Below are 23847 nucleotides of genomic sequence, written 5' to 3'. Positions count from 1 at the left end.
CCCCCGAAGCCCGCCGGGCTCCATCAAACGCCGCGGCCCCGCCCGCCGACGTCATGGAAACAAGCGCGTCAGCCTCCCGCCCGCCAGTGGCGGCGGCGGCGGCGGGCGGGCAGCCGCGCGGGGCCCCGCCCCCGCGGGCGCCGTGCCTACCGGGGCCCCGCCTCCGCCTCCCCCATTGAAGACTCCGCACGTCGGGTCACCCCTTCCTCGGTCGAGAGCGGGGCCCCGTCACGTGGCCCGCACTCCGCAGGCGGCGAGGGAGGCGGCGGGGACCGGCGGCCGCGGCGCCGGGAGAGGAGGGGGGCGGCGAGCGCGGGCAAGTGAGTGACCGCGGCGGGCGGGCGGGCGGAGGCGGGAGGCGGGCGGATCGCCGCGCTCCGCCCCGCCCCGCCCTGCCCGGTGGCGCCCGGCTCCTGTAGCGGTTGCTCTGCGGCGCAGGGGCTCGGCGGCGCGCTCGGCGCTGCCCGGTGCGTGCGGGGGAAAGGAGGCGGGCGGGCCCCGGGGAGCAGCGGCGGCGGTGGCGGCGGCGGTGGGAGCGCCCGCGAGGAGGGCGAATCGCTGATTCCTGCCGGTGAGGCGACGGGGGCGGGGCGGGCGGTCCGCGCCCCCCTCCCTCCCTCCTTCCTTCTCCTCCCCCGGCTCTCCCCGCGCCGGTGCCCCCTCCCTCCTTCCCTCCCCAATTCGGTCGCCGCTTCACCCCCCCCGCCCCCTCTCCCGCCCTCCTCGCGCGGCCGCAGGGCGGGGGCGGCGCGGCGGGGCCGGCCGGCCGTGGGCAGGGCGGGGAGCGCGGGGACCTTGTGCGCTCGGCGAGCGAACGAGCGGGCGGCGTCAGGTTCACGGGCGCCTCGTCCTGGCCCCCGGCTGGCGGCTGTGTCGGCCCCACGGCGCAGAGGTAAGCTCGGCGGCGGCGGCTCGGGGCGGCTCTCCTCCCGGCTGGCCGACCGGGGTGGGCAACAGCGTAGCGGCAGGTGCAGCGCTGCTCCCCTCCCGCCGCGGGGCTGCGAGCAGCGGCTCGGGGGGGCGGCGCGGCCAGAGGGGCTAGGTGCCTCTTCCGGGCTTTCGCCGGCTCTCCCCTCAGGTAACCGGAGCGTACACCTGGCCGCCACCGTGCAGCCGGGGCACGGCGTGACCTTGAGGGCAGCAGATGCGGGGCTGAGCCGCCGCGGGAGCGCACCGCCATACCGTCGGGGACCCCGCGGCTGGACACGGCCGGCACGCCACGGTCCCGCAGCTGCCGGCGGGCGGGCGCGCACACGCCGTGGATTAAGGTGGTGCTCAGCCCTCGCCGCCCGCCGGGTTAAGTAGCTGGGATTAGCCCGCTGCGGCAGCACGACACCGACATCCCGGGCGCTTCGCCGCCCCGCGGGGGCTGGGAGCCCGGCACCCGCGCCCGCGCAGCCTCCCCCGCCGCTTGCCTCCCTACCTCCCTCGCCCGCCCGCCGCGCCCCCAGGGCGGTGTTTTTGGCCGCGGCTGAGTCGTACGCAGCTTTCCGTCGGAGCGGGCGGGCTGCTTTGATTTATCGATGCCTGGCCGGGCTGCTCATCGACCGGCGCGGACGAGGAGGGGATGCGGCACCACTTCGAGTGCCGGGAGAGCGAAGCCCTTGCGGGCGTTTCGCCGCGGGTGAGCCTGGCCCCGCGCGGGTCTGCTCCGCGGTGGGAAGCGCCTCTAACGGCGGTGTCATCCCCGTCCCGGGGGTGCGTGTAACCTTTGGCTGTCGCACCACGTGAGTTTGGGAGCGGACTGGAGCCTCCGCTGGGGATGGCTGGCCGCTGCGAGCGCGGGAGGCAGCGCTCGCGGTGGGGAGAAATGGGGTGGGTGTCCGCGCCGCCGTCTGCCCGGGCTTCCGGCCGAGCCTCTCGGTCAGTCGGTAAAGGCTGAAGTCGGAAGGGACTTAGGATTTCGAGAGTAAGATCTCAGGGGAAGCTGTCGGGCTGAAGTGGTCTGTGGTCCTGAGGAGCGTTTCCTTTAGAGCGGCTGTGCGAGTGGTGTTTACCGGGGGCAGGAGGGGGACTCAGCCTGAGCCCGGGGAAACGTTCAGAAACCGAGAGCTGTGGTCGAGTCCGTCCCAGGGTTCGCAGCCTGGGGGGCAGTGTATTAGTTCAGCTGTAATAGGCGTTTATGTAGTACTGTGCATGTTCCATACTCCGCAAAAATCTTTTTTACGTTTGACTCTTTAGAGACACGAAGAGTAACAAAATTTCGGGGGCTTTTTTTCTCGTGATTTTGAGATCCACATTACAGAAATCCGTAAATATCTGTTATATACGGCATTCGTAAATTTGTAACTCCAGATGCGGGGGCTTTCTTCTCAAGGTCCGTTCAGAAGGAACTGGTGGTGTAGTACCTTATGCTGTGTCTGAAACCGTCGTTCTGAGAATGTTTGCTGGTATCTTGCCTCACAGTGCTTGAGAGGTGACTAGCTAGGTGGCCATTCAAATCATCCCTTCTTAGAAGTCAAGTTGCAAGCCCACTTGTGAAATATCTTCCATCATTAGTGGCTGGCAGTCTTGACTTCCTGGGGAATGAAGTGGGTGTGCCTTTGGAAAACCACTGCCTGTAGAAAAGCTGCTGCATCTCTGAAACATTCCTGGGTCCTAATGAATTTGAGTTGAAATAAAGGGTTTAGGTGCTTGAAAAGGTGTTGGTCAGATAACTTGCTAATTCCTTGGTTCACCATACAGTGTGTTCAGAAGGTGGTAGCTGTAGCTATAGCTAGGGCCATTTTTTCCCGTTTGTTGGTGCTTTTCAAGGATTTCTTCCAAACACCACAATTCGTGAATTCCAATAGAAGTAAACTTGTGTATCTTTAAACTATTGGCTCTTCTGGCAGGAATAGCTTCCAATGTACTAGGACTTTAATACTTATGGCATAATGAATGGAAACTCTCGGTGTCAGTGGAAAAAGTGGTCACTGAATTCAGTGAGGAAAAAAAACTCATACACTTAAATGTGAATTTTCGGTCTGGAACAGCATCATTGTGTGGTTCGGTTAATTGCTGCTCCCACTGTTGATTATGGTAACTGACCCAGGTTGGGTTAGCTGAAGGAAACGTGAATCCTGGGTTGTGTACAGACGCTTGCAGGTTTTCCCAATCAATGTTCCTATGTTGGTGCTAAATTGCAACATTATTACTTCTATCCACTCAAAGAAAAACGCTGCTTTCCATGTGGATCATTGAAATGATACAAGTCGAAAATAATTTTAAAGGGAATTGTGGATGTAGTCTTTGTAAGAACACATACTGTTACTACTGCATATTAAGCAAAAGTGTTTGGGAATTCAAAGCAGAAGACAAGACTTCTGTCACATTAGCATTGAGTAAACTGTATCGGTTTCTTACACAAAGTTGCATTACGTACAGATAGTGGTACAAGGAAAGGATCCCCATTCATGTAATATATATTCAGCTAATAATCTGGGGGTAATCCTGCAAATTAAAATCCACTGTTATCTAAAATTAGAGTGTCATTTAGAAAGTCAGTGTCCTGTAGCAAAGGCACAAAGGTCTAGTAATCACTACTATTATCTTTAACTGCTTGAATTTATTTGGAAAGAAGAATATGATAAATGAGAGGCAGTCCTGAGATGATACTAAGAAGGAAGAAACATAGGCTGGATCTGCTAAAGCCACCTCAAAAACAGATGCTTTGGGAGAATTAACTTCACCAACATTTAAGATTTTAGAGCTGGGAGCTTACTATTAACTGCCAAGTTCAAAATGGACCTGGTGAAACAATCAATAACATGCCATAGCAAGCAAGTCTCCCTTGACATGAGGGTGGACAAGATAACCTAAAGTATCTTCTAACTCGAATTTCTTCCATTAAGGTAGACTAAATATTAATGGCATTCTTTACCACTGAAATATGACCTCAGTAATGTCTTTCAGTGTTTGAACTGTTTATTTTAATATATGTTCCCTTCTATTTTTAAAGAGAAAATAATACTAGTGCCACAAGGGATTTGCATTTTGCTCAAAGTCAGGTTTCAGTTAGCAAAATTTAATGCAGAATAACAAACAGCTATGATTAGTCCTGGGCATTTAAAGGTAAATATCTTTTGAGAAACAAGGGAGACTGCTTGAATCTCTAAGAGATCTCTGTTATAGAAGTTCATGCTTATTTTATTACAAAAGGATCAATACAATTGCAGTAATAGTCTTAAATTTGTATTCTCTAGTATTCTCTACTTGTCTTAAAATGAGTAATAATAATAAGACTTGTTAAAAGTTGCAGTTCAGGTGATAAGGATCTTTCTCTATAAGGTATTTTAATTAAAAGCTAGATAAAATCTAGGAGTTGCAGTATTGTGTCTAAAAAGCTAATATTAGCTCTGCCTACTGCCTTTCTAGAGTGTGTGCAATGGTCTCAAGCAGGTTTTTTGGTTTTTTTTTTATTCAAACCTGTTAAGTCTTTTCTGAAGACATTTTTATTTCTTCTTGCAAAATTTAACAGATTGAAGAACAAGGGAGGCAGGAGAGAGAGGAGGTGATACTCTTGCTGATTTGAAAAAGAAAAGTGAGCCTATGATGCTTTATGTAGAGGATGGGTATTTCTCACACGCATTAAGATTTACTAATTTAATTCAAAATAGCTTGCCTTTATAAATGTTGGATTCCTTCACTTTTCAATAACTAATGTTAGTGTTTTCCTAACTTAGGTTTCAATTAGCTGAAATGACCATGTTCATTAATTGAACAGCAGAGTGATAAAAAAGTAAGTAAGAATTTTTTGTTAGTGAAGCCCCCCAAACATCTGTTATTGCATGTAAAAAATAAAAATGTGTTCAGCAGTTTCACACAGAAGATGTAAGCAGTGATAATGAGCAGTAGAGAAGGAGGATTTCCAGGAGATGACATGTACAATGAAATCAACAGGCAAAATATTAGACTAACCCATCTTGAAACAGTTGCACCTACTCACACTGAGTGTAATTTCTGCACAAATACATGGTATTGTCCAGTTTGTCTTTTATTTTTAAATTATCAGGCATTCAAATACAGTTAATTAAAATGAATTTCTAGTTTTTGTGACAGATTTCACTTGATATGAGCAGTATCTTTGAAGGATCTGTCTGTTCAAGCTATTCATATTCCAATACATGTTATGAAAATTATTTCTGCTGCCACTTATAAGTCTTACTCTAACTGACAGATGACAGCAGGAGGTGTTATTAGTTTAATTTTGGTGAATTGCGAAGTAGGTATGAGGCTTTCTCCATTGGTATTGCAAAGGTCTGCTGGGAGAAGAAATCTAAGGAAAATGGAGGAGGCATTTAAAAAAAAAATCAGAAATAGCTCTGAAAATAAATACAACTTTTTTTTTTTTCCAGTAAGAGATAAAATGTAATTGCTGTTACAAAGCAGACAAATAACATCTGCCTTGCCTTTCAAGGGTAATGGACGGAGAAACAGAATATATTCCTCTTACTGGTGTTTGCAACAGTACTGTGCAGTTAAAGAGTGCATGGATGCATTTGGAGGATGACATTTGATAAACTTTGTTGCTGGCCGCTATGTCTGGCTGGTTCTGCCACTTACAGCATAACCTCTCTCAGCACTAGGGGTAGCCCTGGCTTTTTGCTGGCCATAATCTGATGCTGCTTTGGAGAAGAGAGTTAGGTAAGTTTCTGCATGGCCTCCTATTTACAGTGGACTTCAGTGGTTTGTATGTCCAGTTTTCTTAATATTTTGTATGAGCTGGATGTTGCCTTAGTTCCCAGTGAGCACAGGAAACACCATGTTCTTAAAACACACTTCGGGGAGCCTATCATTTGTAATCTGCTACCCTTACTTGTGCCCTTATATTCACAGAAAGATAAGGTAGCAGCAGGGAAAACAACACTATTGGGTTCTCACCACTTGGTGTACAGTGTCTGGTCAGAGGAGCCCCAGGATGTACCATACTCTGCATAGTTGATAGCAATAAACCCCAGCTCAAGGCAGGAAAGATGATTCAGCCCACTTTGCTTTAAGCAACTATCTAACTTCTGGGACTCAGCCCAAGGGTCATAGTGGTGTGCTCTTTTTCTGCTTATGTCTTCATTAAAACTTAAACTTTAATATTGACTTTAAGATTTTGAATCAAAGATGAACTTAATCACCTTTACATTAAATACACCAGGGAAAGAAAAATCAAGTACTGTTTGCTGGAGTGTTACAGATGTGCCCTTATGTAGAAATCACATAACTTTTCTTCCACTTGTTGTTTGACCAGTGACTGGTGGCTTGTCTGCATGGCTCTTTCAGGATTGCCCCTGTGTCTCTGCAAATACAAGGATGTGTTGCTTGTGGTGTGTATTTTGGCTTCTGTCTGGATTTTAAATAAATCAAAACAACTGGTGGCTTCATATGGGGATAGGAGGAAGAGTCACTCGCTGTGTTTGATGGAGTTTTTCCACTGTAGAAAGAAATCACCATAGTGCTATGGTCTTTATTGAAATAAGGAGCTTAGGCCACTCGCAATAAAGAAGTCTTGTAGTTACAGCACAGGGGTTTTTTTTTTTAAAGAATACTTGTAGAGTGTTTTAAAAAGTTTAAAGGTGCTCATTGTGACTCTCCAAAAGCTTGGAAAACGTTTGGTTTTGTGTGGTATGTGTTTCAAGAGATGGGAGTCTTTTAAATCCCTATCAAAAGATTTGTTAGTAATTTCTGTTAATATGCTTGATGCTTTTTTAATATTCCAAAGTTTTGTCAGGCTTTTATGAAGGCCTTCTGAAGCTGCCTATTGATCAGTGTAATCCAAGTGACTGAGGACAGAGAGAGCATCATTTGTAATTGCCTATTTGGCTTGTCACTGTGAGTGTGTCATGAGCTGGCTGAGGTGGCCTCATGGCTACTTTCATTTCCACCTTAGACTAACTGCAATAATTCCCCCCTCCTTTGTGCCATCTCTGCCACTTTGAGTCGACTCAGTGCACCACTAGATGATTTTTTACACAATCTTTGTGCACAAAGTCTCTTCAAGGTGAGAAGTGAGGCTCACGTGAGGGAAGCAACATGAATCTTTCGATTGGTGGTTGGGAATGTTCCTCCTTGTGTCACATGAAACGATTCCCCAGAGAGTATTAACCTTTTCACATAGAAGAACTTGAGGTTATTGTTCTGACAGTAGATGGGAGAGTGGTTTGAGTGCCAGCCTTCAACTAACGGTGTTCCAGAAAAGTATATTTGGGTTAAGACACATAAACTATATTCCTAGGTGGTTTCTGATACTACAGTGGAGGAAAAGATAATGTGCTTATTGTGTTGTGCATCCAGACTTTCTTTCAGATGTTTTTACACAGACAAACCTGAGTAGATAGTAATAAGAAATGGGTAGAAAAGGTGGCAGGTATGGTTAGCCCTTAAACTATCTGAGAAAGGGTGGTATTTTTGAATCTCTTCTGGTTATTTAGATGTAGTAGAGAATAGATCAGCATCTTAATATGCATGTTGAACAGGAGTTTTTTCATTTCCATCTAGGTGCTGCTGCTATCAGTGAAGATATTGCACTTCATATTACTTTACATTGCTTGGGTCTGCCAATTTTTCTTCTCTAGGGAATGAAGCTGGTGCAGAACTTCATGAAGCCTATGGAATACAGTGCAAATCAATACTTAAATTAGAGCAGTGTCTAGCAGCCTCACTCTGTTGAGGTTGTATGAAATGTGAAATGATTTAAACTGGCTGCCAGGGTCTGTGCCAGATGGCTTTCAAATATGCATAGTTGAGACTGACAGCTGGAGAGGGTAGGGAAGGTGCTTTACCACTGCTAGCACAACTGCTTTACTTCTGCTTTATTACTAACGCAAATCATTTCAGCTTGTGTTCACCTACTTCTGCTCCGAAATCCATGTAGTTAACAGTGACAGTGATTTTTCATATTCTGCAATGAACTTACTTTGCACAGTGAAACATCTTGATGTCTTCACAAGAGTCTGCTTTCAGATGCATTTTGATAATAGGCAGATCTTGCTGTGGTGACTGCAGATCTAAGGATTTGTTCCTGAACTAGAAATGTATTTCTAAAGTGAGTTGAAAGAGATTTGGGAATAAAGGACTCAATTCTCTAGGATTTGAGGAAAGCATGGCCTCTTTTTTTCTGGATTTGTGTGTACGTGTGTTGTCTTACTCCACTTACAGTGGAGTTATCCTTCATATAGAGTCATCCACTCTGCAATGCATACCAGGTTATGGGAACCATTTGGAAGAACTTTAGTACAAACACACATATCAAAAAAACCCCCAAAAACCAGCGTATACAGCAGTGGTACATACTAAGTCTTGCTTGTGATCAATTTGTGTATGGCTTTCTTTTTTTTCCTTATTGATCCTGGTGTTGCTGGGCACTGGACAGTAGCTCCTCAAACCATATTAGTAAAATAGTTTAGAAAAAGTCTTGGTTGTGTGAAGTCTGACACCCTAAAGCTGTGTTGTGCTACCTTCTAACACAGAAAATTGGTTACCAGATGGAAAAATACAAGGGATGTGTGCTTGAGGGGAGTACTTCATATTTTCTGGGAAGATAGTAATAACATTTTTGATAGGTGGACCTCTCATTTCAAAACTGCAATGCTGAATTTGCATAGGCTCAAAACTTTATATTTACCTTCTATTGATAGTCAAAACTAAGGCTACAGAAATGAATATGGAGAATAAGGTTATATACATAAACCCTGGGCAAAATGCTTTGAACTGGACAAAGTAAATACATGTTACCTTAAGGCAGTGATTGTAAAACAGGCCAATTTCAAGCTCCTGATGGGGAGCTGCCAAAGGCTCCTCCTGAGCATGACTGAGCTGACAAAGTAAAAACACTTCTGACTGGCTTTCCTCTTCACTGTCACAGTTGACAGTAGCTGAATATGGTGCCGTGGTGGTAGGGCTACTGCATGGCCTTAGATTCCTGGAGTGAGGGTGAACAGGAGACCTGAGGCTGCCTGGCACCTGTACCCTGCTGTGGGGAGGAGGATGCCTGCAGGAAAGGTCTTGGCCATCCTGCAGACAGGATGCCTGAGCCAGCTGCAGGGCTCTCCTGTGCTGGCAAAGACTGGCCCATGCTGGGGGCAGCATGAGTAAGAGTGTGACCAATGGGTTTTAGTCATGCTTGTGAGGCCACATCCAAAAACGGTGCCTTGTTTTGCACCTCTCCTGACAGGTGATGAGAGGCCATCCTGCAGTGTGTGGGGAGAAGTAGAGTGAGGTGGCTTTGCTTGACCTGGAAGGGGGAAAGCTAAAGAGGGACCCTGGTGATGGTCTGTAGTGGCGCCTTGCAGGGAAGGTGCAGCTAGGCTCGTCTTTTTCCCAGGATGAGCGTGGGGGTGTGAAGAGCTTCCATGATTGACTTGAGCTGGTGAGGCCTGTGCTGGCTGGAAGGGGCAGTCCCCGACACCGTGTGACCTTCAGGAGGAACTGCTGGGGTTGCTGCTGTCTTCCTTGTCACCAGTTCTCATCTAGGCTGTCCCCTGACCTTGAGGTCAGGTGAGCGGTGGTGCTGGCGCAGGGCTGTACCTTCTGGCAGTGGCACAGGCTTGGCTATTCCTAAACTAACTGTGAAGCCACATCCTTCCTCTTGCTCTGACATGGTAGTGCAGCTGCTTGATATGTGAGTTCAGCTAAGCCAACTGTGCTTAACTTTGGCAGAGCAATCCTGGCCACTTACATAAGCATCTTAAAAAACTGAAACTAGTCACTCTGGGCTGCTTCTGTTGCTGAAGCGACACAAGTGCATCTAAGATGAGATTCGTGTGACTATTTTAGATCATGTCCTAGGTGGCTAAATTCAATATTTTGAAAATTATGTTTGAATTTATCCATTGCCTATTTACAAAAAGCGCCTGAAGTGCCTACCTGAGAGGTAGGTGTTCCCATTTGGTCACGTGAATCTTGCATATGATGGGAGGAATGTAAAGTTTTAACCCATGAAATGCACACAGGCTTCAGAACTTGTGATATACCCTTCAGGTGGTGAAAATAGGTGATGGGGAAGAGCACAATTTCAACATTGACTTTTAGAAAAGCTCTTACATCAGCTGCATGCTGTCTATTACCAATTATTGAAGTACTAAATCTTGGGAAGTGATTAATGCTAGAATCAGTAGTTGTTCAGCTGTGTGCTAAATAGAAAGTTTTCAGGTTAAAAACTGAGATAACAACAAGCCTCTGTAGATCCTTAAAGACAGCTGTAGTAAATCTAAACTGTAAAATTCAGTGGAATTTGCTGTAGAAACTTAACCAAGAGGAAGGATGTTCATGTTTCAAGGGGCTTTTCAGCCCTTTCCCCTGCACCCTACTTACTTTATATAAATGGATCATGTGTCTTAACTTGCTGCTTAGAAGCCTAATGTCAGCCTCTCAAATGTAAAGTGTGTTATAAACATAGTTATTTGGGAGCTTAGTGAGGGTTCAGTTGCGGAATGAATTAGAATTTGTGGTATATTTCCTGCGAGTATGGTTTCATATTTGCTTAACTCAGGCAGGTTCAGTGTAGTTCTGTGCTGTTTTTTGAGTTGGCACTGGTATTGGATTATCTGTATGGTGAGTCTGGTTAGATAACCAGTCTGCCTGAAAAAAAAGCATTTTTTCCTATCTGTATAAGCTTTTCATGTATTTGCAGGAACTTCACTGTTGTCACAAGAGACTGCAATAACCTGGGGAAGGAAAGGATGATCAGAGTGGTTGGGATGCATCCTGATACTTGATCATCACCATGTTAGTGATGGAAGAAGCATGTCTTTCCTTGCTGTGGTTGCTCTGCATAGAACATAGCTGGGGTCCTGGGAACCACCCAGGCACAGCACACAAATAGCGAATACTGCAGGAGCCTGATTTTCAACAGCAAAACTGTGAGATGGCCTTGTTGCATGATGGGGGTAAAACTTTTTAGTCAGCTATAAAATATCATGTAAGCTCTGTAAGATGGCAACCAGTTCAGCCCACTCTGACTTACTAATTTTGTGAATCTGCCACGTGAAAATGAAGCTGAGAAGTGAACACCACTTTCTTGTAGATGGGGAAAAGAAACAGCTATCTAACTTGCTGAAGGGTGGTTCTTCTATTTTTAAAACCTGAAACAAGTGAAGGCTAAATTATGTAGCTACAGGCACATTCTTCTTGGGTAGGTAGTAATCAAAATCTAATGATTCAAGCTGTCAAAGCTTTTTAAAGTTCATGTGAAGTTTAAAATGATGGAAATTTATCTTTTCTTTGGGAGGAGGAGTGTTTTGCTGTTCTTCTAGAGGAAACTTTGAGACAAAGGCATTTATTGCACTTGTGTGAGTTTCTCATATACAGACTTCTAAAGAGTGAAACCTAGAAATAGCCACCCAAAAAATTATTTGATAAATGCTTAAGATTGGAAAAAATTTCATATTAGCTTAGCCTCTTACCAACAAGTTAAGAATTGCTGACTTTATTTAAGAAAAAAAAAATCCAGTCAATTTTGTAGACTAAAAAAGCAAGTGGGTGTCTGTCTGTGGAGTTTTTGCAAGGAAAGTATGTTGTCTCGTGTTGGCCTAGAGTTTTGGGTTCACCTCCATGAGGTGGCAACAGAATATCAATCTGCCTGCTCAAAGCCTATTCCTCTTTCCAAAACTATTTCCACAGCCACCTCTGTGTCAACACCCTTCAGTCATAATTGTCAATTCCAAAGCAGGCTGATCAATGGAAATGCTAAATAAAACAGCAGAGCTCTTGCCTCAGAGGCTGTGTAAAACCAGATTTGCTGGTAGGTGTGTGCCTCTGTGAATGCCAGCAGAAAGGTTTGCTGTTTGTTACCTTCTAGTCCAACACTGCTACCTGCCTTCCTAGCTCCTTTGCTTGTGGTCGTCTTGAACTCTGAGGTTTTCAGCCTGTTTTCCATGTGAAGTTGTTTTTTAAGAAATGGAAAACCAAAAGATTTTAGCTTTTCTGAAACTGAGTAACAGCAGAATCCATTGGAATAAAAACTTGAATTGCAGCTATATAATGGTTTTGGTTGCTGAGTATTTTGGTTGGTTTTTTTTCTTTTTTTTACACATATGAAGCATCAGGCCTTATGGTACTTGTTAGTACTGTTAAAGTTGCTCCTGCCATTTGTCAGGTATGAGACTTTTAAGATGTGACAGCTGGTTGAGGATCAGAAACAAAACACCAACTCTACTGCCCATTGGCATACATGTCTATGAAAGACCGAGGAAGTTCTTGGCATGCTTTAAACCAAGTGCATTAGATTTGCAGGCACAGCTCTTTTTGTGCTTTCTTACAAGGTATCTTTTTCACAGCTGATAAGTAAAATGATGTCTGTACTCCCTCTGCTGGCTCTGCAAATGTAGCTTTCATGAGCTTAAATAGCTGAGTAGCACCTCTTACATATATGCCTGTGTGAAATTCTGAGTTAAGAACAGTGTAATGAATGGAAGAGGGATTTTCCTGAAAAATGGGTCAACAAATAGTTGCTGAAAGCTAATCAGGTGTCTCAGATGCTATCTCCTGCTATAAGGGTAAACACTGGTGTTGTATATACCTTTGTAATTGTAGTCTGATCTGTTTTTGTGTATCAACAATTGGATGGGGCTATCCATTAAAATACTTGTACATCTAGTCATACATGTAAGCCCTACTTTCGTAGGTATTGTGTGCTATATGTACATAAAGAGCTATGATTAGAATCCTCGCGTGGGGGAAGAACACTTATCTGCTTCCATAAATTAGAGTGCCATATGCATTTATTTGCTTATTCTGAGACTACTTGTTTCTTTCTATGTGAACAGATATTCAATATAAAAATTCTCCGGCACAATGGAAGAAGTTTGGGCTTGAACGAAGTCTTGGTATAGATAGGTATTATGTACATAATCAAAACCATTGCACTTGGAAGTCAATAGACATCTTTACATGCCAATGTGGTTCATTCTGTTATCTTGTTTTCTGATATTATTATTCTATTTTACTACTGCTCTAGTTATTTTTAGTCTGTGGAATTCAGTGACAGTTTAACAGTTTTAGAGAACCAAAGGGATAACCCACCCTAACATACTGGTCAATAATCGAATAAGTGGAGAAATAAGCCAAACTGGCTTTTTACCATTTTCTAGTTCAAAATATGTCTGAACAAGAGCCCTTGAGCCTTGTAATGTGGAGTCTGGATCCTTGTTGTGAAGTCTGAGGATATTTTGTGGATTTTTGACCCTGCAAGGTACATTTCCTGGAAAGCAGTCTTTTGTCCAGATGCTTTACTTGTATAATTCATGACTGTCAAATATTTGAGAACAGTAAAACTCAATTAGGAATTCAGGGCAGCCACTGTAGTTTCTCCTGAGGAATTTCTCTTTGGGTGTACCCGTGGCTGTCTCCATATGTCTTCAGGCATTGCTGTACTGAGAAGGGACTGTTTGGCTGCAAAAAAACAGGCAGTTGACCAGGTCCTCACACAGAGGTTAGAACAAGTAGTCTTCTCCTAGCAAGTGTGTTCCCCCTACTTAATATCCTCCTCTTCCCCCTGCTATTGTGGATTGAGTTCTTGAAGTTTATCCCTGTGACTTGACTTATGATCAGAATTCAGAGTTTTACTGCCATGCTCAATATTTTTTTTTTTAATGTCCAAAGTACTATTTTAATAAGCATGTAAATTGACAAGTAAACCAAAAATTGTGGGCCTCCATAATATAGGCCATTACATTTAACTTAGCAATGTCTGCCTTCAACCCTGGTCTTGTCAAACAAGAACAATGGAGGATTCTCAGTGCACAAGGAAATGCATCAGTTTTTTAGGAACATCTAATAGTAATGTTTCAGAAATCTCCAAATTAAGGAGTCAGAGATTCCTGATCTTAAAATAATAAAATAGCTTGGTTTAGGCTTCCTGTGGGTAATTTTACCATGATGCAATTGTTTAAATACTTGAAAATATTTGCTCTGTGAAAAGTACTTTGTGACAGGTAATGGCTTATTTTAATAATAATTGCTCAACAACAAGGTAATGTTTTAGTAACTACCTGCTTTTTCAGTTTTAAGGAAGAAAGCTGTCTTGAACGCTGTTTAGCTTAATTATGTGCCTGAGGCATCACACATCAAACTAGATTGTGACTTTGACAGACAGCTGTGTAGCTGCCTAAAATTGTTTGTTCCTTTACACTTAGTTTGATTCTGGATTCTGACTCTACTCTTTGATCACATTGCTGAGTTCCTTTATAAGATAACTGCTCTACACTGTTCAAATACTAACAAAATTAGTTATTGCACCACCACCCCACCCCTACGCCCTCCTTCCCAAAAAAAAACCCAAACAGAACCCCAAACAAACCAACCTCTACCCTAATTTCATGCTGTATTGGATAGAGCAAAAGATTTCAAAGGCAATGGATACATTTAAAGAAATCTGACTCTTGTAGCAGGAACATGACACACTAAGTAGCAACTTGCTATTAGTAATCTAGAGCAAGCTATGAGCTACTGGTAACAAGTCTGAGTGCAAGATAAAAAACTACATCTAAATGTTCAGTATAATGCATGGGTTTTTCTGAAGGTGAGCTGGGAACATTGTTAGTGAGCTGTGCTGCTATGTTTGAATAAACATGAAGGAGATTTAGGCATCCGTTGGTATAAATTTTTGTCTCTCTTAAAGCACCCCTTTCCTTGAGAAAAGAAGGAAATGGAAAACAAATGTTGTAAAACAATGGAAGTAAAATCAAACTAAGAAGTTAATAGGTTAGAGACCATTGTAGAACCTGGCTGTCAGTCTGCTTGTCATGGTGTACAGATCTGAACATGTGTGTAACTTAAATGAGCCAAATTCATAAAACCTTTGAAATAAGGTGTGTGCTTGGTTTTCACTGTGTAGGACTGTTCAATAAGTTTCACTTCATCTGCCTTACCAGTGTTTTCCTTACCTCAGATCTGAAAGTGTGAATAACAAGTCTGCTGCTTGTTACTAGCAGACTTCATGCTTGCACCAGTTTTTTCTAAGTCTTGTCTACCTCAGGTAGAATTTTTTTTTTGGAAAGGCTACTAAAATAGTGCTTAATTATTGAGGTTTTCAGATGGCTTTTTCTATACTCCCTTTGACAAACTAATTAAAATAAATCATCCTTAATGGGACTGAAAAACAGGTTTTTGGAGAGCAGTCCTAGCACAGCTGCTGCCTAGTAGTCTGTTTTCTCTTCTCCTAATGCTAGATGTCCTTCAAGCTTAAGGGTCTATTGAAAGTGCTGAGAAACCAGTTGATGGCATCCTTTGAGGAAAACAGGGAATACAGGAGTTTGCTTAGGAAAGTCTAGCAATGGGAACAGAGAAGGAATCTCCCAAAATTACCTTCAGAAAGACCGAGTCCCTAACTGTGGGAGATTAGGCAACTCATGTTACATTTTGCTTCATGGTGCAGCATAATTTTTTGTTTATTTCATGGTACTTTATCTTCTCTGTCACTTCCCTCCACTGGGGAAACAGGCATTTCCCTGAGTGTTACTAACCTCAGGCTAGAGGAAGCTCTTGTCTTCCTTACTCTGCTTTACCTGCATGCTGCATAAGAAAATTTGTGAGTTGCAGGGTTAAGATTAAAAATATAGTTGCTTTCTGGCTTAACAAGGGTTGGTCTGTGAGCCCCTACTCAGCTGTATGCTCAAAGAAACTCGTGCTGAGCTGAGGCGTGCTACAGTCCGACGTGCAATGGCGCTGGTCCTTTGAGGAAGTTTGTTGGAAGCCAGGAGCTGAACATACAAATTTAGTTTATTTAAAGAGTTTGTGCCATCAGCAGTGATAGCATGCACAAATACAAGCAGGATGCTTGAAGTTTGTCACCTAAATGGAGAAGCTGATACTCCTTTCCCAATTCCCTTTCTTCAGAGGCACTGTATGCTTTCGGTATTGCTAGAAACAGAATGATTGCGAAAGTTGCACACCGTTACAATGTGCCACTGTAAAACAAACACTTGTGGGAAGTAGCTTTATGCAGAAGGAACAAAGTATGTCTGACTTTGCTGAGTCAGAATAATGATCTGTAGTCTTCATGGGTGGATAGACTCTTGGCCCTGAGGGTCAGCTGCAGCTGAACTTATGAGCATTTAGCTGAGCTAAATTCACTTGGCTCTCAATCTAGACACCATCTTTTGGAAGGAGAAATACTAAGCTTATCAAATCCACTAGCACTTGCTGCTGAGGATTCAGAGCTACCTTAGCAGAAGACTGACACCTCGCTGTGTTTGCCAATGGTGTTATGCTCCAGGCATCTCAGTGGCTGCTGGTTTACCACATCAGTTCTCCGAGCCTTGTGCTTTGATAGGGTGGGGGAGTGAAGGGAGTCTAATAGCTGATCCTCAGCACTGAATAGGTTCAGCTGGTTGCGACGAAGTTCTTCAAGGCATGGCATTTCCCTACCTAGGGCAGTGGTTCCAGAGCTAAATTAGACACCTAGCTCACCTCATAAGTTGAATGCTTACTGATTAGACTGGAAGCACAGCTGTTTGCAAAGTCCATTAGGATCCATTGATTGCTGGTGAAGACTTAAGACCTTTGGTTTATGGGAACCTGAAGAAGGGATTTCCTTTACTGGGTGGCATAGGACTTTTAAATATTATCATGGAGCATGGTTTCATTTGCATTTTTCCTGAGGGTTTTTTTTTTTTTTTTCTAATTAATTAATCAATCATGCACTGATGTCTTTATAATCTCAGAAACCTAAAGAGCCATGCACAATAAAGATCTTCACATCTGAAAACTTCAGAAATGAGTCTATTGTTAATTGCACATAGCCAGTTTGTATAGCAATTTTATATAGCCTACCAAAATGGAGAAATTAATTAAATTTTCTAAATCTGCTTGAGCCATCGTCTGACAGTCAGGTGAATCTGCTGTTCAGTTCAAACAAAGTGTCTGCCTTTCACCAAAAAGTGATGCATCATGCTATTTGTTTAGTGGCAAGTCACTTGACATAACAGAGGGGAGATTAACCTTTCCTTGAGGGGAAAGGTAATGCCATCTTAAAGGTGGCAGCCACATAGTTCCACGATAAAGATGGTTCTAGCATTAGCTGAATGTGTGTCCTGTCCCTTAAGCTGGCATATGCACACTGCTTTTATGACTTCTACAAATAAATGAGCCTTTCTGGTATCTTGTGGAAAAACTTGTTCAGGCAGTAGAAATGCTGCTATTTAAATTTTTTCACGGGTAGGGGGGGGGGAAGAGGGGAGATCCTTTTTGGATGACAGCTTTCTGCACCACACAGCTACAAGTAGCCCACTCACAGATGTAGAGATACAAAATTCATGGCTACCATCACATCTAGTGGAAGGATGGAGGCTTGGGAACATGGCATGGTGCTTTCTTGCTCCTTGGATCCTGCAGGGGGGCAGATTTCATGGCTAAGAAAAACACTATGTTTTTAAAGATCATAGAAGTACATGGAGAAAGCAAGGCTGGTAAAAAAAAAACAAACCAACATTAGTAAAGGAAGAAATGCCAAAACCATTGGAGTGCTGTATAACGCATGACAGATGGACTTAGAGCAGACCCTAAATAAAGCACCTTCTCTCAGTGGCTGAGGTGCTGTAAAGAAGAGTAGAAAAGCACACAAGAAGTTACTGTTCTGGGCCTGGGGCTGCCTGTGTGTCTGTTCCAGCAGCAGACTTCCCATACTCTATTACTTCATTAATGCAGCTGGCAGAGTCAATGGCTTTTCTCAGTGCAAAAGGATAAGGGTGGCAGGTGTAAGTTGCAGCGTGGTTAGTGTCAAATAGTGAGAGCTGCTTCAGGACCCCTGTGGGTGGGAGTGTTCTGCCTAGTGGGAGTGTGCTACCTACTGTAGCACAGCCATGCCTTTGGTCACCTGAGGATATGATGGAATTGCTGCTTTGCTAGATTTACTAAGTGCTGCTAAAATCTCAGCTTTGTGCATTCTGTCTACTAACACTGCTTGTACATTCCCTGTCTTTGTCAAAGAAACAAACTGCTGAGAGAAGTATTTATTACTTTATATTAAATGATGGACCAGGGATTGTCATGTGTGTGCTGATCACAGAGCAGTTAATTTACCATCATTCTACAGGCAGGTGCTGATAGCTATATTGCAGTTATGCCTCAACGTGTGTAGAACAATCCCAGACCAGCAACCAACCCTGCATAAATGAGAAAGTTTGGAGTATCTAGAAGTGTCTGATAGTGCAGTCTGACTTAAGAAAGATGGAAAAGTATTATCATGAGGAAAGACTAGTTTTGAAACTGGAGAAGTCCCTGAAGGATAAAGCAGTATGTAGCCTCACTAAATGGTAAAATGTGTCAGATAATACCATGAGATGAAACCTACTGAACATGCTTCTTACATTGTACCAGAAAGAGGAGGCCAGTATCTAATCCAGTAGAATGGATTAGTGAGCTAAACTGTCAAAACTTATCAAAAAGAGCTAAAGGGATGACCAGTATAATCATAGTGAAGAATTTTGCAAGAGATTTCACATTTGCATTCCTGCAAAGCCACACACTGGATTCTCAAATTCAAATATTGAGGTAAAAGAAACCTAAAAAAGGACCCCTAAACTTCTTTCCAGAACCAGCAGGAGCAGCAAACTTGTGAAGTATTTCTCAAAGTGCTGCTCAAATGTGGGCTAGTTATGATATTTGAATTAAAAACCCCTCTGTCTCCTTGTAAAGAGAAGATGGCAAACATAATTGCAGTTTTTGAAAGGGATTTTCTCAGAATGACTCTAGCCAGTTTATTTGGTGTGTTTCTGGCAGGCAGGAATTAATGACATTCAGGGGAAGCTAGCATAGCTTTCAAAATATGGGTTTCTGAACAATTAAGGCTCTTTGAGGGTTTGAGGATAAAGGTATACTGTGGTCTGGTATTTCCACAAGGCTTGTGAAAAATCTGAAGATTAAGGTTCTCAAACTGGCTTGTTACAGGATGAGAGGGAAGCTTCTTAAATTTTGGCCACAAGAGGACAAAATATATATCCAATTTTAGCATCATAATGTGGGCTCATTGAGATGGGTAACCAGAGCTAAGGCTTTGATTTTTTTTTTTTTTTACATTCCAGACCATTTCTAGGTGGGGATGGTGATTTTGAGGATCGTAAATGGATCCTTTACCACATTAATATCACTATTTGTATATTACCTGTTTACAAAGTTCAATGAGCATATAGACCATATTTTGTGGTACTGTTTGTACATAGTAGTAAACTAGTCCAAAGTAGCAAGAAAAGCCTTAAAGCTTTACCTAAGTTTATTTTACTGCCCTAATAGAAAGGAATTGGTTATATACAGAGTGACTTTATGGAAGTAATTAGGCTTAATCTCATAGGCATCAATATTTCCTAGTAGTTTTAAGACTAATTTTAAATTTCCCTTGAAGTTTTCTGAATACAAGAAAAATTGGGTAAGAATGGACTTTTGCTTTTTGCCTGAAAACTCATAAATCTAAAACCTCTTGATATCATGACGCATGGTCACAGTCAAAAGCATACTGCTCTACTTAAATGGACACAAGCATAAAAATACTTTCTGAAAGGAAAAAATGGGGAGTGTTCAAATCAGGATGAAATGGTAAATATAAGTTCTGTGAAAAAAAGGTAAAAAGATTTCTCAAGACAAGTCACATACCTGTAGCTGATAAAGTCAGCTGCTGTTTGCTGACATTATTGTCAGAACTGACCAGCTGGATACATTGCACTGAGGTCTAAATGCAACAAGTAACTGAAATCCAGGAATGCAATTCCATCTCTGTTGGATGAAATTTGGTACCATCTCACTTTACTTGAAACTTAGTTGCATATAGTGATGTCATGTGCCTCATTTAACACATACCTGTCAGGGTTTGTGACCGGAACACTTTTTGCACTTTGGGAATGCCAGTAAACTCTGTTGTAGTCTTATGATGCATCATTTTAGTGAGTAGGTTGCCATGCTATCATCCTATCTTTTTTTTTTTTTTAAGAAGTTCAACTTTGTCTTGTAATTTTTGTCTATGGATTTGATAAATGTTGATGATAAAAGCGTGGTAAGTTGTTAATGAACTTAGTAATGTTAATGGATGACTTTACTACATTTTAAAAAAAAGCACTTTTAGGTTTATGTATTAAGTTATTAATATGACAGATCTGATAATAGCACTTAGTTTACACCATAATTATCCCAAACTGTGCAGGATTAAGAGACTTGAAATCCTCAGTCATTTATTTTGGACTCAGTGGATCTGAAGGGAAGGAAAATATTGATGGCCATTGGGCAAACATTTTTTTCTTGCATTTTGAACAGCAGCAGGTTTGCCTTCAGCCATCATCTGCCTTAGTCCAAATTTTGGCAGCTTCACTCACCTCAAGTTAGATGAGGAAGCTGACACACACACTAAATGCATTATAGGTACTTGAACACATTCAAAATTATTCTGGAAGGGATTGAGTCCTATTTAGAGGTTAAAACTTTTCTTTTTCACTGGGATTATAGTCTTAAACTGGAACAAGCTTGTATTGCAAACAGTCCTTTTGAATGTAGCCTTCAGTTTATGGTGTCATGGAGCAGAAAGTAGATGAACCTAGCAAAAGGAAGTACAGAGAAGGAAGCTGCAGGGCCTGTGGGTGGAGAAGAGAGAAGCTGCCTGAATGTTGGTCAGAGCTGTGCACTGCAGGAAAGTTTTAAGTCGTTACGCTTTTGCAATCTTGTCTCTTAAAGTGTTTATTGTCTTGTGGACAAACCAGCAATGTAATATGAAATAGGACACTATAAAAGCCTAGTATTCTAAACACATGGGATACTTGATGCTTTATTTAATGATGATCACAGTGGTTTTGTCCTCTGGGGTTTTCCAGTACGTCTCAAAGTCTGTTGTTACTTGAAAATTTCATAGGTTTTCCTGGAGCCCTTCTTGTTGTATCAGTCTGTCTGTTTTTGAATCATTAATATCTATTTAGTTACCTCAGAAAGCTAATAATTAGTTATAACTTCAGATAAAATAGTTTCATTCTCAGACTATTCTATACAGCACTTTCTGATCTTTTTTCTTAATCCAGCTGTCACTACAGCTGGAGTTGTGTGGTGAGTGTGGAGAGGCCATGGCTTGGACAAGGCAGGGCAATACAGGCCTGTGCAGATGGTTGATGGCATAACACAATGTCTGCTTGCTTGCTGGGCTCCTGGCAGAGGCTGTGGACCAAACTGCTTTGTAAGAGAAGCTCATGTCCTTCATGCCATAATAACTCACCTTCAAGATTTGTACAATTTTTCCTTCCTGCTACCAAAATAGGAGGGAAATGATGCAGAAACCTGTGTGTGAACACTGCTAATTTGTACTACTACCAAACTGACTTCAGACTACTGAAGTCCTAATTTATTAGCTATCATTTCAATACAAAATAAATTAGGGGTATCAAAGGAAAGGAACCACCAGTGGATGAAACTGTTACTACAAGTGTCAATCACAGTAGGCAGCAGCAATCCCTTAGATTAAGTGCCATAAATCACAGAATCATAGAATAACTTGGGCTGGAAAGGACCTTTAAATGTCATCTTCTCCAGCTTCCCTGCAACGAGCAGGGACAATACCAGTGTTTAGACCCAATGCAGAATCTAGGCCAGTTTTTATTTCAGATAGGTAAGTACATCTGCTTCCCAGGAGATTAAGCTTCAGGATGAAATCAGATTTCTCTTTGAAAATGAAGCAAAAATCGTGACCTTTGATGAATTTACCATTTATAGCACATAAACTGTGATAACTGAAACTTGTCATTACAACACTGTTGGGCATATTTAAGGCTGAAGATGATATGCTAAAAACTTTGTGCCCTTTCCTTCTTAGTTCTTCAGTCTACTTGTACTCATCTCTTCATAAACCAGGCTGAGATGTTTGCGCTAAAACAATAGTGTGGCACAGAAATTATTTAACTCCTATTTGTTCAGTTAGACACAGTTTAATTTATGGAATAGTGACTTGTAAATGCATGCTGTTCTGTGTCAATATTTTGCTTTATCAGCATTTATTCCTTTTTCTGGTTAGTTTCTGTCTCCTGTCAAGTAGATGGGAGGGTCTGTCTTACAGTAAGAAGGTTGACCCTGCAGAACAGACCTGAGTCAATTGCAGCGTGATTTCCAGGTTACTTTCTCAATTACAGCTACTTTCCATTGTAATAACATTCCATTATAATAATATTACAGACAGCTTCCCTTTCTTTCTTCCCCCCACCCCTGCAATGTTATGTGATGACGTGAAGCCGTGGATCATACCCAAATTAAAGTATGCAAAAGCATATTATATTTTTTCAGTATATTCAAAGCTGCAAGCAGGTTAAAAGGCATGACAACTGAAACATATGGGGACAGTTATTATCACAGCCACCTCTTGGTATGCAGATCTGTCTGGTATTCATTGAACTAATTAGATTAAACAAAGGCTTTCCTGAGATAATCACTTTGCAAGCCCTTTCCTATATTACAGTGTCCAGTTCTAGTGTGTTGTTGGAGGTCAAATGCTAGTACCAGTTAATGCTCAATATCTGAATGCATACTGTTGTATAAATAAAGATGTATAAGTTAAATTGTATAGAGATGTATAAATTAAATTGAATGACACAAGATTTATATTTGCTGGAGCTTTGACTCTTAAAGTATGAGTTTGCTTAAGTGTTTTAATATTGATTAAGAAAATTGCATTTCCTTGTAGGTTAGTGAAGCAAGTATTAAATGTAAATGTAATCATAGGAAAGGCTTGGATAGGGGTCTAAGGTATGCTAGGTCCTGTGCATCTGTGAAATAGTAATTGTGCCACTTTTAAGCTCTGCTGTTCACCCTTGTCAGTGCATAGCCTCTGTAAAAAATCTCTTCAAGGCAGCCTTAATTTTAATGACTGTAGAACACAGATTATAGCTTTCTTTAAATAGAGGGAATCTCTACTAAACACTAAATCACTAATTATGAAATACTTTCAACTGTGAAGGATTTTTTCTGGAGGCCTTGCTGAAGCATAATTAATGTTCAAGGCTGCCTCTATAGTAGCAGCTTTTTGGGGCAGGAGGTTAATGTTGGTCTGTGTCTAAAGTGTGGTCACAAGAACACTTCAAGAAACATGTCACAGCTTCTAGTTTGGTCAGCACAGAATGTTCTGGTAGCACTAAATAGACAAGTAATCTATAGTCTCTCCATGCTTTGGTAAGCATCTCTACATGTAGACTTCTGTTTAGAGCTTTTCCTTTCTCCAGTCCAACTACAGAAGCTTATGAGGTTGTTGAACTTCCAGCATTGGCAAAATAATTTAACCTTTGTTTCATGGGTGATGAGTTTGAATTAGTGTCTTTGTCTGGTAACAAAGCACACTCCCATAGCAATCAACAGTAATTTGATTTGGATAAGGAAGTTACTCCTCATAAGCAGCTACAATGATGTGATGTGTCAGTGAAGTTACTACAGCCAAAGAGCAGCAAGGTCTTCTTGAAGGGATTTACACAAGTATCCGAATCCTACCTATGAGATTATGTGCTGCTACTGAAAGGTGCCTCTGCAGTTCAAGTTTTTTTGTCACTTGAGTGTGACAGAGAATAGCTTTTAAAGTTATTCCTAGTCTCAGTGATATAAAGTGATAAACAAAAGTGTCATTGATAAAGGATTATCTAAAAGTTGATATGTCTAATGAAAGATAGATTTCTTAATTATTTTGTGTACAGATTGTTTAAGTTGGACACTAACACAAAAATTAAACTGAATTAAACTTTAAATAGGCTGGAACTTCAGCAGCGTGTATAAATGAGTTTTAGCTTGATAACTATTTCTTTAATTTAAAATTTGAGATATTAACAGATTGGAAGTTGGAGGTGAGTTACTTTAAACTGTAGTGCTTCAGAGCTCATGCTATTCAGTTATTTCAAATGGCTGATGCAATAATTGAACTGGAACACTGGTAAAAACAAA

General features: G+C 42.2%; 1 protein-coding gene across 4 annotated transcripts in view; it reads left to right on the top strand.

The window, feature by feature from the left end:
- Nucleotides 1-205: 205 nt before the first annotated feature.
- The window catches only part of ATP2B1 (ATPase plasma membrane Ca2+ transporting 1), a 59960-nt gene continuing 36318 nt past the window's right edge, over nucleotides 206-23847 (top strand). The window contains exon 1 of one of the 4 annotated variants that reach the window (XM_068999974.1): nucleotides 206-320. The gene's annotated coding sequence lies outside the window, so the exon portion shown is untranslated. Of the gene's footprint in view, nucleotides 321-467; nucleotides 572-775; nucleotides 893-23847 lie in introns of those variants that run through there. The other 3 variants (XM_068999971.1, XM_068999962.1, XM_068999979.1) reach the window with 3 other exon arrangements.

The sequence above is a fragment of the Aphelocoma coerulescens genome, chromosome 1A, assembly GCF_041296385.1.
Source record: "Aphelocoma coerulescens isolate FSJ_1873_10779 chromosome 1A, UR_Acoe_1.0, whole genome shotgun sequence".
NCBI classification, from domain to species: Eukaryota; Metazoa; Chordata; class Aves; order Passeriformes; family Corvidae; genus Aphelocoma; species Aphelocoma coerulescens.
This window is presented reverse-complemented; position numbering and strand designations above follow the sequence as displayed.